We start from the raw sequence: 6,573 nt of genomic DNA on the forward strand, positions 1-6,573 counted from the left end.
CGATGATATAAGGATACCAATTTATCAACAAGATGTATTCACATTTCCTAGTAAGTTTTTATTGATTAATTAAGGAAAATGTTTAAAGGCTGCAGATAAATCCGATGATACCACTAAAAATTTAGTCAATATTGCAAAAATTGCAATGGAGTTTTTGTATGATTGAAATGGGATACGAATTGTGTGACACAGAAATTAATAAGAGTTGTAACTGTTGGCGTTACAAGTACAAAAAAAATATAGTTAGGTCTTGTCCCAGCGATGTCAACTGGATGGAAAACTATAGCAGTTGATGTTTTAGGTAAAAAAAAAAAAAAAAAAAAAAAAAAAAAAAAAAAAAAAAAAAAAAAAAAAAAAAAAACTGCTCTTGCGTACCACTGAAATTCCTTGTCGGATTCCCAATATACATATATATTTTATATATTGTCTTTGACTTAAGGATTCTCCACACTTGCCTAAAATAGTGCAGTTACTGAAATCGTTGGAGTAATTCACTATCATGGAATGTTGGAGAGAAATTCGAATCTTATAAAAACCGTTTTAACTCTACGACTTCAGGGTCTCAAAACACTGTTCTTTCAACTTAAATCTAAAATGAATCAGGAGATTGGAATAGCTTTGAGTGACTTTCAATTATCTCAGGAGTGCTTAGAATGTCGTAGAAAAAGAAAACATGAATATAGTGTCCTGTTTTTTAACAGAAAATTGCGTGCGGAAGCCGCGGGTAACTACTAGTATTATAATAATATTTTCTTGAGTAAAACAATAGTTGGTATTACTGAGCTTCTGGTGATCAAAATGCAGCTATTTAAACGTGTCAAACACGACTTTAAAACAGACTTAAACAAAGTAATTTGGAAAATGCCCTATGTAGGCTACGTGTTGAAGATAATATGAAATTATCACTTTGAAAAATTGTCGAGAGAGACCAACCCATTTCCATTCCTTATAGGCAGTGGCAACTAAACGAATACCCTTTCGTACTAGCTTCTGTTTCAAACAAGGACTGTAAAGACCAGTTCTATGACGAAGAAGCCACGTTTATGATACAGGATTTCAAACTAAGGGCAAAGAAAATGTTGATAAAAATGAATCTCACTTTGATTTTTATGATTCAGAAAATGTAAAGTTATATTTAAATAGCACATACTATCCAAATTATAATTTTAATGGAAACAAATCTCTGGTGTACGAGTTATTTTCAGGCTGTGATGACCAACCTTGTTTAGATAATACATTTCTAACAAAGAAATACCTTCTTTGTTATTGACTGTTTTAAACAAGTGAAGTCATAAAAAACTGGATCATTTGATATACGTACATTTGACTGTTCTAAACAAGTGGATTCATAAAAACTAGATCATTTCATATGCGTATAGATATTCAAACCTCTAAAGATGTAACTGCTAACACAGTTGCATATTGTTTAATGATTCATTATGCTAGTATAATACAGTATTTACTATTGTCTGGTTTGGTAAAAAAGATTATGTAATACAGATAAGTTCAAATAATGTATTTTTTCTTTGTATTTATTACATATCCTTCTGAAATAAAAGAATAAGAAGATATACCGGTAGCTGAGTAAGAAGAAAAAATGCCAAAACATGTCTTTTATTTCTTGATTTTACATTAACATGGTATAGAACACGAAGAATACAAATACTGATAACTTAACAAATAGTAGCACTCTTCCAGATGTCAATAACTTAATTTAATTTATAATACTGATATTATACAGTGAAATAAACTACAAGTAAACAGTCAACCGTAGATGACCGATAAATCTGAACATTCTAACAAAGTGTTTATACCATTATTACAAATGTGACGTGTGTCACTGTTACTGCTAAGCGCTAATTTATTCACAGCCATTGTTTTGTACACTATGTTTCGTTGAACAAAACAATTTATTTTTTTAACTGAACATTTTTGATAATAAGAAATAAGAAATTTTTTGATTTCTGATAACCGGTTTAAAAACACCTTAAGCTTTTTTCAGTCAATTTTTAACATTTTCTAGATCTGTTGTAAAGGTGAACAATTTATATCTGAGTCCCATGAACTCAACTATTATAAAACCAACACATTTGTCTTAAATTCTCCCAAAGTTTTCTTATTACTGACTGAAAAACATTTATGATCTGGTGGATAGTCTGAAAAATCTAAGCGCACTGTAAGTTCAACATAAAAAAAAATCATCGTAGAGATAGCGGATATATGATAGAACAATGAATTGACGTCAACACACAGGATGCTTACTTTATTCTTATTACTGTTTTATATAATATTATAATAAAAATTGTACATATGATATTTACTCAGTTCCGGAACAGTAAAACCAACATACATCGGTTTATTGAAAACAATATTTTCTTGTGAACATTACAGTACGTAATAAAATTGTTAACTATAAATGATTCTAATTTTGAAAATTGGTTTAGATATCAGTTTCTCGTATTTTTTTCTGAACTCACAAGTTCTAAAAGGAGGGAGGGAGGTATGCGTTAATATGCTATCACTCACTTATAGTAAGTTGTTGTAGTACATCTGAAAATACTTGTAGTTTATCTGTTTCAGATCTTGTTTAGGTAAATGATTTTGTATATACAATTGTCACTTGGTTTTCTGTAGACTATGTAGTTAGCTGCCTTTTACAGCAGTGAAACTATTAAAAAAAAAAAAAAAAAAAAAAAAAAAAAAAAAAAAAAAAAAACATTAGGGACATATAAGTAATAATAGGCTGTAATAAAATATTTATATAAATGTGTATAAACAAGGTTGATGAGCTGTCAATAATTTGACAACACTAATTTGCCAAGGGTTACACTCCTACAGCTCTCAACAACCAAGCGTTATAACAAGTTCATGGATATATTTGATATTTTTAATTATTTGATAAAAATATAGTTTTACATTAAAATTTATGTTATTTAAGGGAGTAAATACTTTACATTTTGTTGATGTACTTGCGGCAAATACAGTATTCACATTCTATTTCCTATATACAATGATGTTTGTGTGATTAATAAACTATAAATAAACTGCTTGCTCTTTAAGACAGGACAGTAGTATACTATGGCCGTTTCTGGGACAAAGCACCTGAGACCGGTTCTGGGACAAACCGTGTGAGACCGAATCTGGGACAGAATTGAGCGGTTCAGCGACTAAGAGTGTGAGAATGGGTGGTCACCACCGCGCCGCGCGAATCACCACGCATGTCATCGCTGTCCCGTCACCGCCACCGCGCAGACACAACGCGTTGTTACTGTAAGTATACAAGCAATCGGCACGCGCCTCGTCAGCACCGCGCCGCGCGACTGCTGAACAAGTGCGAGACACCGCGTGTTGTTTCTATAAGTATACAAACAATCGGTACGCGCCTCGTCACTGTCCAGTCACCGCCGCGCCGCGCGAGACACCGCACTTTATAAATTACTAGTTTGGTATACTGTAAGTGTATTGTGAATAGTGTCAGGAATTAATGAAGCAGAAAAGCCGGAAAGAAATCCTGCTTCGAGCATTAGAGGTTCATAAACCCGTGGTTAAGCGATTCCCTAAGAGAAAAATTGTAACTTTGGGTATTGATGATTTGTGGGCTGCAGACCTTGTTGTAATGATTAGGTTTTCAAAGGAAAATGATGGATTCAGATACATAGTTAATGTAATTGATACGTTTTCAAAATATGCGTGGTCAGAACCATTAAAAACTAAAGGCTCACAAGAAGTTACTAAATCATTTGGTAAAATATTAAGAAGAGCGAAATTGGTTGGTCACAAACCCCCGAACCTTCTTCACACGGATAAAGGACGAGAATTTGTTAATAAGGAATTTAGAGAGTTTTTACACAAAAATCAAATAAAGTTATACCATACTGAAAATGAGGAAAAAAGTGCCATTATAGAGCGTTTCCATAGAACTCTCAATGAAAAAATGAAAGTGCACTTTGAAATTCAAAACTCTTTTAGATGAGTGTCACATTTACAGAAGCTTCTACGTCAATACAAGAGTAAATTTCATAGCACTATAAAGATGAGCCCATCAGAAGTGAATTCAAGCAATGAACAAACTTTAAGAAACATGTACGCAAACACTGGACGATGTCTAGTATTCAGACCCAGACTTTCGGTTGGAGACCGCGTAAGAATTACTATAAAGAAAGATGTATTTGCAAATAAATACCGCAGAAATTGGACAAGAGAAATTTTTCGGATTGTGGCTGTCAACAAAACTTGCCCTGTTACCTACAAAATCGCAGACCAGTCTGGTGAGGAAATAACAGGATCGTTTTATGAAAAAGAGTTACAAAAAATTATGTTTTAGTTCAGAGTCAAATGTATTAATAATGCTCTCATCCTTCCTTCCACTCATCCCACTCACCCACCCTCTTCCTACTCCTCTTCCTTTCAGAGTCAAATGTATTAATAATGCTCTCATCCTTCCTTCCACTCATCCCACACACCCACCCTCTTCTTACTCCTCTTCCTATTCTCATCCATCCGTACCTTATCCTTTTCCATCGTCAATCGCCCATACAATAAGAGAGTAACCAGCTCTATAATAATGGTGTTTTCTACTGCAAGCAAGCAAACAGCATTTCTCAATGCTACGGATGGTCTTCGAAGATCATCAGTCAAGACATGTCCGAATTGTGGAGCAGAGGTTACTGCATCTAACCTATCCCGCCACCAAAAAACAAAGAAGTGTATGTCAGCGTCAAATCCACCAGCTCATGCTTCTTCCAACGGATTCAATGAAAGACCTCCTTCGATGAAACAAGTATGTTCAAGGTGTGGTGCTGAAGTCAGGAACTCCTCCATGTCCCGCCATAAAAAAACAAAGAAATGCATGTCCACGTTAGACAGACAAACTCTGGATTTTGATATGTCTATGTTGGAAAACTACGCTAAAGCTGTGAGTGACAATTCCAGAACATGATTGCTGATTTTGATATGTCTATGTTGCCAGAGTCCTATTCAAATCTCAGACCTGAAGAACAAGACGCGATAGCTGATTTTGATTTGTCTATGTTGCCAGAGTAATATTCAAATCTCAGACCTGAAGAACAAAACGCGATTGCTGATTTTGATTTGTCTATGTTAGACACTCCAGATTTCTATTCCAAAATTAGAACTATAATTGGCCCATCTACAGCTGACGCTCCAAAGTTTGAACCACCAGTAAAAAGGATACACCCCGATTCATCGAAAATTAAATCAATACTTGGTCCACCACTATTTGAAGTTCCGGATAAGTCAGACTATTCACTGCATATACCATATAGTCGTGTATACAGTTCACCACTACATTTCCCAGAGAGTCCAACATACAACGTGCTTAGTCCGACCGATGTACGTGCTCAAAAAAAAACCCAGAAGAAACCATGTCCAAAATGCAGTAAGGAAATAACGGTTTCCAACATGGCTCGGCACCAAAAATCTCAGAAATGTGCCAGCAACCAGCGTGGTACGACATATAACGAACGTCTGAAAAAGATGGAAATCAAACCAGCTCCTAAAACTAAAATGTGTTGGATTTGTGAAACACCAATAGAGTCATCCAACTGGAACCGTCACAAACAATCGAAACGCCATATCCGTTTGTCAGCACTTCATGAAGGTCCTCGATACAGGAGTGAAATATTACTCATTACGAGACTGACACCAAAACTGCCGGCACCCACTCCAGACATCAACATGCTGGTAAAGAAATACCCAAAACGACCAAGGGAAGTCAAACAAGTACCGAAGGTCAATACAAACGACATAGCTCTTGAAGCGATGATCCGAAAACCGACTAGACCACAAAAGATTCCTACAGGTGTGAAAAAGATTATTAGTGAGACACCGACTAGTACAATTATTAATAGTGAGAATTCGATTAGTCCTGCCATGGAAGAGAGACAGCTTCTGTCTGAAACAGAATCACCTTCAACACCTCATCTGGTTCCGGTACGTACTCCAGAGGAGTCACAGACAATACTTGATGAAATATCAGAAGTCCAGTCGGCATTCATGGGAAGATTGAAAACGCATGTGATTATGAACAAACGTGGGATCAAAGATCCAAAAATGTTTCTTGAGATATGCAAACCACTCGTTGTTGAAAAACTTCAGGAAGCTGTAAAAGAAAAAAAAATCTTAAGGTAAACGTGGTTTATCATGCTGAATTCAAGAAAATAATAAACGATGTGGAGGTGACTCGTCATGAACTTTAACACAAAAAATGAAATTCTTTACTCGACAACGTCTCTGTCTGACTATTATAACTCAGCAAAACTTAAGATGTTGGTTGAGATGGAGGAGTTTGAGGCAAACGGTTCTCAATGGTCACTAAAAAGTGTGAAAGACTTGGAGATCAGAGTCAACCGATACGTTCCTTTTCACGGATCCAGCTATGTGGTTCTACCAAAGCAGATTCCAAAAAGGCTGTTATTAATGTAAAAAACGAAGATCAGAAATGTTTTATGTGGTCTATTCTGGCAGCTTTACATCCAGTTAAGGTTCATCCAGAAAGAATCAGCAATTACGAACCTTTCAAACGAGAGCTGCTTCATGCACTAGCAACTTGCG

This window comes from Homalodisca vitripennis, chromosome 7 (assembly GCF_021130785.1).
Source record: "Homalodisca vitripennis isolate AUS2020 chromosome 7, UT_GWSS_2.1, whole genome shotgun sequence".
In the NCBI taxonomy this organism is placed as follows: domain Eukaryota; kingdom Metazoa; phylum Arthropoda; class Insecta; order Hemiptera; family Cicadellidae; genus Homalodisca; species Homalodisca vitripennis.